Below are 14,470 nucleotides of genomic sequence, written 5' to 3' on the forward strand. Positions count from 1 at the left end.
AAAGGCATTCAAGCAAAATTTGGCAGCCAGCTATGGTAGAGAGAACTTGTGCATCTGATAGGAGTTCAGCCTCTTAGATCTCTTTCTCTTGCATTTTCACAAAAAACATAATATATGAATCTGATCTTTGAAACAGATTTATTTATCTTTGGGGAGCCCTTACAGAGAAAAAAGACCATTTGCATTAGTTGGTAGACTGCTTCAATCATCAACTCCTTGCTAATTCAGTTCAGAAAGCTCTTACTGAGTACACACTCTATACCAAGCCTTGGGGAAAACAATGCAGTAGAGACAGACAGGTAAGAAATAGCTATCTCCACCCACCAAAAGCTCTCAATATAGTAAGGAGCTTACAGGTTAATACAAGCCCACAGTGAGTTCCCAGAGAATAAATATAGAAAGAGATAAAGATAAAATAAGTGAAATTGTTCATCAGGTATTGTTTTGAATTATGCCTGTGTTCATTGCCATTGTTCTTTCTCCCCTGCCCACTCTTCTTTACCTACTTGAATCAAGACCTCTAATCCCACTTCCTCCAAAAACTTTTTCACAATTTCAGTCTTCAGCCATTACTCTCACTCCTAATTCCCAACTTTTATGGGTTAAATTGTGTCACCCAAAAAGACATGTTGAAGTTCTAACTCCAGGAACCTGTGAATGTGACCTTATTTGGAAATAGGGTCTTTGCAGATGTAATCAAGTTAAGGTGAGGCCATATTGGAGTAGGATGAGCCCTAAGTCTAATGTGACTGATGTCCTCGTAAGAAGAGAGAAATATGAGCACAGGGACAGAGATACACATGGAGAATGTCATGTGAAGATGGAGGAAAAGATTGAAGTGATGAGTCTACAAGGATTGCCAGTAACTACCAGAAACTGGGAGAGAAACATGAAACAGATTCTCCCTCACAGTGCTCAGAAGAAATCAACCTTACCAACACCTTGATTTCGGACTGGTAGCCTCCAGAACTACTAGACAATAAATTTCTGTTTTAAGCCACCAAGTTTGTGACATTTTATTATGGCATTCCTAGAAACTAATATATTGACATATCTCTTTCCTGTATTACGTGGTTTAGTACTCAAGTAGCATCTATACTGGAGCTGACCAGAAGAAAATCAGCAATAGGAAAAATAGATAACATTGTTGAGCACTTACTCTGTTCCAGGTACTATACTAATCATTTTGCAGGCTCATTTAATTTTTTTTTTTTTTTTGCTGAGGAAGAGTCACCATGAACTAACATCTGTTGCCAATCTTCCTCTTTTTTGCCTTGAGGAAGAGTAGCCCTGAGCTAACATCTATGCCAATCTTCCTCTATTTTGTACGTGGGTCACTGCCACAGCATGGCTGATGAGCAGTATAGATCCATGCCCAGGATCCAAACCTGTGAACCCCAGGCTGCCGAAGCAGAGCACGTGGTACTTTAACCACTCAGCCACAGAGCCAGCCCCTGGGCTCATGTAATTTTTATAACAACCTTATCATATGGGTACTATTATTAGTCCCATTTTAAGGAATGAGGAAACTGAGCTAGTGAGTGGCAAAGCTGGAACTTCAACTCACTTTAAATTATTATGCTAAAGTGCTTTCAATAATGCCTAGAAGGTAGGGAATATCTCTTGGTCTTTTTTGCTGTTAGTTCCATATTATAACAGTTCCAGAAAGTGGTAGGTTCTCAAAATATTTTTATAATAACACTATTGAATAGTTGGAAAATAAAGAAAAATAAAATACTTCAATTTCTATCACTTTCATAAAAATTATTTTGGGGGGGAAGGGGTATTAATTTCCAATTCAATAGGATAAGATTGGTGGGCTCAACCCTGGTGATACAAAAACAGAAGACATTGTCTGCTCAGAGGGAGTTGTGGTAATCAGGGAGCAATGACTACAAGAGCATGGGATAGATAGGATAATGCAGGGCCTATGGCAGATATGCATACATTCTTTAATTGAAATTTTTCAATTATTTTTTATTGAGGTCGTAATAGTTTATGACATTGTGAAATTTCAGTTGTACCTTATTATTTGTCAGTCACCATATAAATGCACCACTTCACCCCTTGTGCCTACCCCCAATCCCATTCCCCCGGTAACCACCAAACTGTTCTCTCTGTCCATGTGTTAATGTATCTTCCACATATGAGTGAAATCATATGGTGTTTGTCTGACTCTGTCTGGCTTATTTCGCTTGACATAATACCCTCAAGGTCCATCTATGTTGTTGCGAATGGGACAATTTTGTCTTTTTTTTATGGCTGAGTAGTATTCCATTGTATATGTGTATATATATATACCACATCGTCTTTATCCAATCATCAGTTGATGGACACTTGGGTTGCTTCCACGTTTTGGATATTGTGAATAATGCTGCAATGAACATAGGGGTGCATAAGTCTCTTTGGATTGTTGATTTCAAGTTCTTTGGATAAATACCCAGTAGTGGGATAGCTGGGTCATATGGTATTTCTGTTTTTAATTTTTGAGGAATCTCCATACTGTTTTCCATAGAGGCTGTACCTTTTTACATTCCCACCAGCAGTGTATGAGGGTTCCCTTTTCTCCACATCCTCTCCAACATTTGTTATTTTTTGTCTTGGTGATTATAACCATTCTAACGGGTGTAAGGTGACAGCTTAGTGTAGTTTTGATTTACATTTCCCTGATTATTAGTGATGTTGAACATCTTTTCATGTGCCTATTGGCCATCTCTATATCTTCTTTGGAAAAATGTCTGTTCATAGCCTCTGCCCATTTTTTGATCAGGTTGTTTGTTTTTTTGTTATTCAGTTGTGTGTGTTCTTTATATGTTGTGGAAATTAACCCCTTGTCAGATATATGATTTGCAAATATTTTCTCCCAACTGGGAAGATTGTCTTTTCATTTTGATCCTGGTTTCCTTGCCTTGCAGAAGCTCTTTAGTCTGAAGAAGTCTCACTTCATCAGACTAATCAAAATTTTTATTGAGATAATTATCGATGTACATGAAGTTGTGAGAAATAATACAGAAAAATCCCTTGTATACATTGCCCAGTTTCCCCCAATGGCAACATATTGCAAAATTATAGTATAATATCACACCCAGGAAATTGACATTGATACAATCCACCAATCTTTTTCAGAATATCCTGGTTTTACTTGTGCTCATTTGTGTATGCATATGCATGTGCATTATAATTTCTCTACAATTTTATCACCTTTGTGGGTCTCTGTATCAACCACCAAAATGAAAATACAGTACTATTCTATTTTGGATATCTAGCAAGGCTCCTTCATGCTACTTCTTTATAGCCATACCCACTGCCTCTCCCCCCATACCAGCTTGAATCTCTAACTCCTGACAATTACTAATCTGTTCTCTATATTTTTGTCATTTCAATAATTTTATATCAATGTAATAATACAGTATGTGACTTTATGCTGAGTGAAAAAAGATAATCTCCATGAAGATTCATTTAAATTGTTGCATGTATCAATAGTTCATTCTTTTTTATTTCTGAGTAGTATTCCATGGTATGGATATACCATATACCTAGAATGTACCTCTTTGTTTAACCATTCACTAATTGAAAGACAGCTGGGAAGTTTCCAGTTTTGGGATATTATGAATAAACCTCTATGAACATTCATTTACAGGTTTTTTTCTCTGTGAACATAAGTCTTGATTACTCTGGGATCAATGCCCCAGAGTGCAGTTGTTGGGTAGTATGGTAATTGCATGTTCATTTTGATAAGAAACTGCCAAACTATTTTCCAGAGTAGCTGTACAATTTTACATTCCCACCACCAATGTATGAGTGACTCAGGTTCTCTGCATCCTTGCTAGCATTTGGTGTTGTCATTATTTTTTTTTATTTTTGCCATTCTGATAAGTATGTGGTGATATCTCATTGTGGTTTTAATTTGCATTTCCCTTATCCCTAATGATTTTGAACACATTTTTGTGATATGTATACATTTTGAAGGAAGCTAGAGGAGAAAAATATCAGAGAAAAGGTGAGTTTTGAGCTAGGTGAGTTCTTAGAACTATAAAAATGTACAGAATTTGGAACTGGAAGTAAAGGGTGGGGAGGATGTCAGTACTCTGGCTGTAGTTACAATATACAAGTCAAATAAAACAAAAAAAATGATAAAATAAATTTAAAAAAGAATAACCTACACATCTACTCTGTGTAAGTCACTAGAAAAACTAGCTCTTTTAATCCTCACAACCATCCTGCTATCATGTTATATTGTTCTGAATGTGAAAATATATTCATTGAAGTGATGATGAAAATTACAGAAACATAAAACAAGAAAAATACAGAAAAAAATTACTTATAATCTCTTCACAGTTAACTATTTGAAATATTTCTTTCTTTCAAGTCATTCCTTGTTTTTCACATAAACACACACACACACGTACATACACACATAGCATGTATGTTTTAAATTGAGACAATACCGTATATATTATTTTTTCTTCTTGTTTGCCTTCATGTTATGAATGTTTTCTCATAATGTTAAATATTATTTAAAATATCATTTAAAAAGTTTTCATAATATTTCCATTAAAGGAATAAATCATAATTTATTTTAGCTTTTACCTATTGTCAGTCACTTAGGTTTCCAATGTTGCTATTATAAATAATGCTGCAATGAGTGGTTTTGCAAATTAATGTTTGTCAGGCTTCTGACTATTCTCTTTGACCAACTTCTTAGAATGGAAATTCCTGTGTCAAAGGTTATGGGTTACAGAATATTTGAAGCCTTTTGATACATTTGGCAATTGCTTTCCAGAAAAGTTGTGCCAATTTACATTCCATCAGTATACAAGGATGCTCATTTCACCATACCCTCGCCAATATTGCATTATTATTTTTAGAATCTTTGATAATTTTTCAAAGAGAAAAATGTCATCACATTTAATGTGTATTTCTTTATTGTTAGTAAGGTTGGAAAATTTTCACACACTTCAGTCATTTATATTTTGTTTTTCTATAAGCTTCTTGTGCTGTGTGCACATTTCCTTTGAGGTTATTAGTGTTTTCCTTATTAGTTGAATTAAGATAGGTTTGATTGGCCCCATTTTGCAGAGGGGAAAACTCAGACCAAAGAGATTACACAACTTCCTCAAGGTCACATGTATAATAAAGGTGATTCAAAGTCAATTCTGCCTAACTCTAAAGGTCTGTTCTTTCTACTATGCCGTCTCACCTTTAAAGATAGTTGTTTTTGCTAATGAGGGATGACTGAGTTGTCCAATTAAATTGCCTTTCTGCTTAGTAGATATTTCCACAATTCATCATCTACATACATATCCAAGCCACACAGTTGTTCCTGTAAACTTAACTAGGATGGTCCATATTATTCCTGGCCCCATCTAAAGCCCAAACACCCGAAAAGAATGGAACTTGAATCCAATGCTGGCCAGAATTAATTTTCTGGTTAGTCTTTAAGAACTTTTCTTCAAAAGGTTTTTTTTTTTTCCAGACTTTAAATTCTCCTACTGACCAGAGTGATTGAGTTCAGTTAGAAAAACAACCTTGAATCCAGGCAGACAGTTTGGAACGGGTTTTTCTTCCATTTGATACCTAATCACTAGTTTGCATTTTTCATGTTTCAATCAGTGTTTTCTGGTATAATGCTGAAGCAGCTGGAGTTAGAATTTGTGATTGAGAAAAATGAGAAAATTTAAATCTAAAAAAGGCTACAGGTTAGGATAGTTTGTTAAATGGGGTAATGATATGCTCTAAAGAGTGACAATGTTCCAGATCCAACAGAGCTGTCAATCAGCTTGATGTATAGGAAGCTTATAAAATAAAAGATAGACTCAAATATGAAAATAAACAAACTACTCTAAACTTAATTCCTCCCTTGGTATATGTTTCTGAGTCCACTGCATATGAAACAAACACATCCACATGAAGACAAAACCAGCCACTGCATTGAAATAAAAATTCCCTATCAAATTTCTTGCTAAAGGACTACAATAAATGCAGTATTTGACCATTCATCACTGCATTGAAAGTCCTCTGGCTGGTTCTCAGTAACTGAGATTTAATTAGTATGTAAGGAAACAAGAAATTCCTGTTTGAAAAAAATCGAATAAAACGGAAAAAACAAATTACAATTGGTGTGCACATTTTTCCTGGCACTGTGGCCTCTGATTAAATGTGGTGCTATGGCCCAGACCTCTTTCCTCCTTGTATGTGTCTATCTCTCTTTCCTTCCTCTCACTGAATACAGTTTAAATAAAGAAACATCTGTTGGAACCCTGAAATGGAGAGCTCTGCTTTCAACAGACAAAGGAGAAAAAAAAAATTAAGCACTTGAACAGATGTGTACAGTACAGCATGTAGGTTCTTTGCCAGAGACCCCACAGAGTGGAAGTTGGCCATCCTTAGAAGGAAGCTACTTATTTTAGTCCTCAAGAATAGAGAAAGTACTCTAAAAATCACTTAGTGGTCATAGGGTTGACCTCTGACATAGAAGAGAATGATGTTCTAGAAGAGATATGCCAATAATACACAAAGATAACTACCATCTAGTGAGCACTGACCAGACACTGTGCTAAATATGGTATATACATTACCTCATTTAATCCTCACAAAACTCTTAAAGGGAGATATTGGTAGACTAATTTTTTAACTCTAGGAAAGTGAGACTAAAAGAAGTTAAGTCATTTGCCCAATATCATCCCACAAAGAAGTGATAGAGCTGGAAATCAAACTCAGGATTACAAAGCTCTGCTTATTCCATTATACCATATTATTGCAAGGATGACTAATTTTAATTGTAATTTTACTTAAATCAAAAATAAAATAAATAACATCATTAATTCTACCACTCAGTCTATACTATGTTTTCTTTCTTTCTTTTTATCATTTTTTTTACGTGGAGACTTCCTGTCAAGATAAGGTGATATAAACTCATTTGCCCCTTCTCACTAAGCAAAATTATGAACTCTGGAAATGGCCCAAGAGGCAACCAAAGGAGAACTCTGAAAGGTGGTGAGAAGAAAGTAAACTACATCTAATGTCCACCACATGAAAGAAGAAGGTGACGTAGACAGTTTCCCTTCCCATGACCTGGTGAGAGAAGACAGCGCAGCTAGGTGCATTCCTTTCCTGGGTCAAACTAGAGTCCATCGGACAACATCAGGTAAGCCTTAAACTTCCAGCAGGGGATATCAAATGGGAGCCTGGCCAAAAATAACGAGCCAGTGGAGGCACTCCTGCTACACCAGAGACTGTCCTCCCCCCTCCCCGTAATGAGATATTGAGGCTGATGGACAGAGATGCCAGGAGAGACCCAGCTACAGCAGGTGACCTGGTCCGGGAAGCCTCTTTGTTTCCATAACTCTGAGATTCTCCTCCTGAACCCAGACACCAGGGCTGGCAGGAAAACTGGTAGGAAGGATACAGCTGTAATAAGTGGCTGCCTGGGAAGTCTCTTTGTCCTTTAAAGCCAAGAGTCTTCTCTTCTTGCTCAGACAGGCTGGGGCATCTTAAGAGGGGGTCAGGCTGTAGAGGGGTCCCATCATACCCCACTCCCATAGAAAGACACCTCGCCCAGAGGGTCAGCCTGGGTAATCCCCTTCCGTCCCCTCAGGCAGCACCAACAGGAACCAGTGGGAGTCCCAGCAGTACCAGCTAAATCAAATAGACCAAAATAACTCGGCAAAGGCTGTAAAAATTAAGCTGCCATTGAAATCATAGCTCACAAAAGTATACCAGGACCTGCAGGCTAAACCTACACAGGGTGACTTCCTGCTAAAATAAAACAGTTCAACAGAACCCAGAGTATCCTAAAATAATAGACAAAATGTCCATGATACACTCAAAAATCACCTGTCATACCAAAAGCCAGGAAAATCACAAACTGAATTAGAAAAGACCATCAACTGACACCAACACCAAGATGAATTAGAACTAAGTGACAAGATTTTAAGGAAGCTGTGACAAAACGCTTCAAAAAGCAATTACAACTTGTCTTGAAACAAATGAAAAAATAGAAAATCTCAGCAAAAACTAAATTCTACCAGTTGTTAGGTATGTACTATTGTACAGAATCACTTGCTTTACCCTCACAATTTCATTTGATCCTAAAGAAAAATTCTAACATCAATTTTATAATCCCATTTTAGATGTGAGAAAACTGAAATTTACCATAACCCATAGCATTCCCTATTGTATTACACTTGATCAGCTTCACTCATTTACAATACTTGCCTGATCTTTGTAGGCATTTGAGTTTGCATCTCTGATAGGTATAAACAGAGAGGGAGCTTTAAGTAGGATAAAGAGTATGAGCAAAGACACAGGAATAGAAATGATTATAGGACATTTAAAGGCAGTGAGGATACCAGCCTGTCTAGAGCAAAGAGGTATGTGTTGAGGAGTAACTGGAGAAAATAGTGAAGAGGTAAAGAGGGGTCAGATTATGAAGGACCTTAGTAAGCCAATAGAAGGGTAGGCATAGGGAGCTGTTGTGGGTTCTTGAGGTAACAGGATGAAAAGGATCATCAGGAAAAAGAAAGAAAGAAAGAGAAAGAAAGGGAGAGAGGAAAGGATGAAGGGAGGGAGAGAGGAAGGGAGGGAAAGAGATGGAAGGAGGGAGAGAGAGAATCTAGAACATTAAATGTTTACTATGGGTTCCTAATTCTCCTTTATTACCAGTTCCCTACATGCACACATATTCAAGCCAGTTTCCTAAAGTACCATGCACTTTTCTCACTCTGGACCTTGCTATCTACATGCTATCCCCATTGCTTACAATCCTTGTCCACCAGCCCCAACTCCACACCTTATAATTTCTTTTTCTGGCTACTGCCTATTCACCTTTTAAGAGTCAATTCAGGACTAATGTCAACTCTTCCAGGAAGATTTTCCTGAAACTCTCCCTGCCAGCCGGTTTTCCTCTTCCTCATCTCCTCCTCTCCTGTTAAGTACTTTCTCTGTGGCCTGTTATGCATACCTCTTTGTCAGCACTTATTCTGTTGTATTCATTCATCTGCCAGTTTCTTTTCAAGGATCCTGAGGTCATTGAAGTCAGGGACCAGATTTTATTAATTCTGTAGCCTAAGCATCTAGCAAAATGTCATGCATGTGGTAGAAGTTGATCACTTTTTTGTTGTATGAATGAATAAGTAAATGAAAGAAAGCCAAGTACTGCACCTGGTGCTTAACATGTTATCTCATTTAATCTTCACCCCACACCCATCAGTGGTGAAATCTAAGTTGACAGAGGCAACAAGCTTGAGAGAAAAGGACATTCCAGGCAAAGATGCAAGGACAGGGACGGCGTGAGAGAACATGCTTCATTCGAGAAACTACAAGGAATTTGGTGTGATTAAAGTATAGAGTGTGAGGTAGGGTATGATGAGAGATGATGCTGGAGAAGTAGACAAGGCCTAAATCCTAAAGGAACTTTCATACCCTTTTAAGAAATTTGTCCTGAGGTCAATAGGTTTTAAGCAGAGGAATGATAGGATACATCAGATATGACCAAAGGTACTTGGTGTACATCCACGTAGGGGGATATAATTACTTCTTTAAGGTAAAGAACCAAGGGTGAGAAGTGGAGGGATGCTTGAAGAAGAGTTCAGGGGCAAAGAGCAGCTCCCTCTTACCTAGTTCACACAGAAGGCACAGAGGGTACTGGTAGTTTCCATCTTGTAAAATTCAGAACAGAGTTTAAGCATTGCTCTAGGTTGCCCAGTTTTGGGCCCCTTTAATCATATTCTGTAGGTTCACCTACTGTACTTACATGAGAGCTGATGCTAGGCAATGCTGGTAGACAGAAACTTTTCATGTACACATGGGAGAGTAAGAGCCACTGAGGGAAAAAAAATGAATTTGATGTTCAGTACATGGGAAGTTCATATTCAGTGCTGAGTTATGTTTAATAGTGTTGATTACTGCTAGTGTGAATTGTTTTGTCATAAAGTAGGTGGAGTAAATGAACTAATCAGTGAAATGGAAGTGCTAAGTGCTTATTAACAATAGGAGTTTCAGGACTTATCAGATCTGGTGTCAAGATGACAGAATAGGTAGACTCTGAACTCACCTCCTCACAACAAATTTACAACTCCTATTTGAACAACTTACCCTGAGAGAGAACTGAAAACTGGATAAAAAGAACCTCCACAACAAGGGACAGTGCTGACGGAGGTGGAGGAGGCAGAAATTCCCTTCTGGAGAGGAAAAAGCTACCTTCTAGCTGTGGCACTTCATGGCCAGCCAGGAGCAATCTTAAGGTATGAAGCCTTTCCTGGAGGAGTGAGGGATCTGGAGCAGGAGAACTTTACCACAATGAGCAGCTTTTGGACTCAGCACAACTGAGACAAATGTCATCATACCTGGCTTTGCTGGCTATTAACAACAATGGGGAATACCCCCAGGAAAGCTACTGGACATAAGGGAAAGGAAAGCCTGCTCTTAAAGGGCCCACACACAAATTCACCCACATCAGAAAGCAACCTAAAATCACCAGAAAGGTGCACAGTCTTTTGGTGAAAAGAGACTCCCTTGATAGGCTCTTGGCACTCCTTGGTGAGAGATGAGACCTCCTGAGGCTGGGACCACCTCCCCAGGGACTGAGACATTGGTGGCAGCCATTACTGTGACCTAGTACAGGTGTGCTGATAAAAACATTGGAAGATGCCATTGGAGTTATTCCCCTGGCCTGTTAGCCCAGGGGTCTGCCCCACACACTAAAGCATTGATTTAATTCAGCTCAGCCAGGGCAGGCAACCCACCTTGGGACAGGCACCACCAAACAGCAAGCCCTCGGGCAACTTTTGGGCCTGCATAGGTGGGGCATGTGGGACCTCTGCAATAGAGTAAGTGGGTCCAACTCTGTGGTGCAGGGCACGCGTGAGGAGCAGGCCTGCATTGGTGGAGCATGTGGGTCCTCTGCAGTGGGATGGGCATACACATGGGGCTGAGCATACACACGGGGCTGGACTGTGTTGAAGGTGGGTGGGCCTGCAGGCAGTGGGGCTTGTCAGCTGCAGCAGACTTGTGCTTCTCAAACACCCACATAGGGGATCGGCTGGGCTCCACCTTCCAACACCTGAAACAATTGGGTGCTCCCTTGCCTGGGGCTAGCGCTACGTAGCTGTGCTCCTGAGAGACCTGACAACAGCCTTCCAGGGTGGAGGCCTACAGCAATTGTAAGCCCCTGAGCCTAACAACCAGAAACACTGGGGGACTACTCATTTAACAGAAAAACTGCAACAGGAATGTGCTATGACCTTGCAGCCAACTGTGCTGGGGCTTCCCATGCCTGATAAAGTGACTGAAGGGACCATAGTAGCCACATGCAGCTGAGCATTACAACCAGCCAGCCAGAGGGACAGCCCAGCCTCCCCAAGCACCTGCAGCAAAAGCAGCCCTACCACAACAGAAGGACACACGTAGACAACACAGGGAACACTCCTAGAACATTTGGAACTAGTGATGAGAGGGAAGCACACTGCAGGGACTCATGAGGCATGTCTTACATAAGGCCACCTCTGCAAGATAGGGAGACATAGCTGATCTACCTAATACATAGATATAAGCACAGATAAAGAGGCAAAATGATGAGACAAAGTAATATGTTTCAAATAAGGGAATAGGACAAATCCTCAGAAAAAGAAGTAAATGAAACAGAGATAAACAATCTACCCGATTAAGAGTACAAACTAATAGTCATAAGGATGCTCACTGATCTTGGGAGAAGAATGGATGAACTCAATGAGAACTTCAACAAAGAATTGGGAAATATAAAAAAAGGACCAATCAGAAATGAAGAATACAATACTGGAAATGAAAAATTCACTAGAGGGACTCAGCAGAATAGATGACACAGAAGAACAGATCATCAACAAGTTTGACGAAAAACTAGAGGAAATAACCCAAGCTGAATAGATAAAGAAAAAAAGAATTAAAAAGAATGAGGACACTCTAAGGGACCACTGGGACAATATCAAGCACATTAACATCCATATTATAGGTGTCCCAGAAGGAGAAGAGTGAGACAAAGGGGCAGAAAATCTATTTGAAGAAATAATAGCTGAAAACTTTCCTAAGATAAGACAGGAAACAAATATCCAGGTAGAGGAAGCACAGAGAGCACCAAATAAGATGAACCCAAAGAGGCCCACACCAAGACACATCATAATTAAAATGTCAAGAATTAAAGATAAAGAGAGAATCCTAAAAGCTGCAAGAGAAAGGCAACAAGTTACATACAAAGGAAACCCCATAAGGCTATCAGCTATCTTCTCAGCAGAAACCTTACAGGCTGGAAGGCAGTGGCATGATATATTTAAAGTTTCAAAAGGAAAAATTCTACAGCCAAGAACAATCTACCCAGAAAGATTATCATTCAGAATGGAAGGAGAGATAAGGAGTTTTCCAGACAAGCCAAAACTAAAGGAGTTTATCACCAAGAAACCAGCCTTATAAGAAATGCTAAGGGACTTACTTGTTTGTATTTCAATTAATTTGAATTTGCTTTTTTTTGTTTGTTTATTGCAGTAACATTGGTTTATAACATTGTATAAATTTCAGGTGTACATCATTATACTTCTATTTCTGCATAGATTACATCCTGTTCACCACCCAAATGCTAATTACAGCCCATCACCACACACACATGCCAAATTATCCCCTAAAGGAACTTATTTAAGTGGAAAAGATAAGACCCCAAATAGGAATAAGAAAATTATTAAAAAAAATAAAATCACTGGTAAAGGCAAATATACAGTAAAGGTAGGAGATCATCCACCTATGAAGTCAATATGAAGGTCAAAATATAAAAGTATTAAAATTATCTATTTCAATGATAAGAGGGTAATGGATACACACTGACAAAGAAGAGGTTAGATATCATATCAAAAACAAAATGTGTGAGGATGGTAGTAAAAGAGTAGAGCTTTTAGCAAGAGGTCAAACTTAAGAGCCCATCAACTGTATATAGATTGCTATTACACAGGCTATTATATATGAACCTCATGGTAATTAAAAACCAGAAACCGATAATAAATACGTAAAAAATTAAGAGAAATGATACTAAAGAAAGCCATCAGACCACAAGGGAAGAGAGCAAGAGAAGAAAGAAACAGAAAATAACTACTAAAATACCCATAAAAAAGAAACAAAATGGCAATAAGTACATTCTTATCAATAGCTACTTTAAATGTCAATGGACTAAATGGTCCAATCAAAAGGCATAGGGTGGCTGATTGGATAAAAAAACAAGACCCATATATATGGTGCATACAGGACACACACTTCAGACCTAAAGACACTGACAAACTGAAAGTGAAGGGATAGGAAAAGATACTCCAAGCAAACGGCAATGAAAAGAAAGCTGGGGTAGCAATACTTATATCAGAAAAGAATAGACTTTAAAACAAAAAACTGTAACAAGAGACAAAGAAGAGCACAGCATAATGATAAATGGAACAATCCAACAAGAGGGTGTAACACTTGTAAATATCTATGCACCCATCATAGGAGCACCTAAATATATAAAGCAATTATTAACAGACATAAAAGGAGAAATACACAGCAACAAAATAATAGCAGGGGACTTTAACACTCCACTTACACCAATGGTTAGATCATCCAAACAGGAGATCAATAAGGAAACATTGGTCTTAAATGATACATTATACCTAATGGACTTAGTAGATATATGTAGAACATTCCATCCAAAAAATGCAGAATACACATTCTTTTTGAATGCACATGGAACATTCTCCAGGATAGATCAGATATTGGGCCACGAACAAGTTTAGGAAGATTGAAATAATACCAAGCATCTTTTCTGACCACAACGGTATGAGACTAGAAATCAACGGCAAGAAGAAAATTGGAAAAGCCACAAATATGTGAAGATTAAATAAAATGCTACTGAACAATGATTGAGTCAAGGAAGAAATCAAGGGACTACTCAAAAAATACCTGGAGACAAATTAAAATGAAAATACAACAAGCCAAATTTTTTGGATAAAGCAAAAGTGGTTCTAAGAGGGAAGTTTATAGCAATACAGGCCTACCTCAACAAACAAGAAAAATATCAAATAAACAATCTAACATTACACCTAAAGGAACTAGGGAAAAAACAACCAACAAAACCCAAAATCAGTAGAAGGAAGGAAACAATAAAAATTAGAATAGAAATCAATGAAAAAGAGACTAAAATAACAATGGAAAAAATCAATGAGACAAAGAGCTGGTTCTTCAAAAAGATTAACAAAATTAACAAACCTTTAGCTATTCTAGAATCACCAAGAAAAAAAGAGAGAAGGTTCAAAAAAATAAAATCAGAAATGAAAGAGGAAAAACTACAATGGACACCTCAGAAAAACAAAAGATTCTAAGAGAATACTACAAAAAGCTGTACACCAAAAAATTGGATAATCTAGAAGAAATGGGTAAATTCTTAGAATCATGCAACCTTCCAAAACTGAATCAAGAAGAAATAGAG

The sequence above is a fragment of the Diceros bicornis genome, chromosome X (assembly GCF_020826845.1).
Source record: "Diceros bicornis minor isolate mBicDic1 chromosome X, mDicBic1.mat.cur, whole genome shotgun sequence".
Taxonomy (NCBI): Eukaryota; Metazoa; Chordata; class Mammalia; order Perissodactyla; family Rhinocerotidae; genus Diceros; species Diceros bicornis.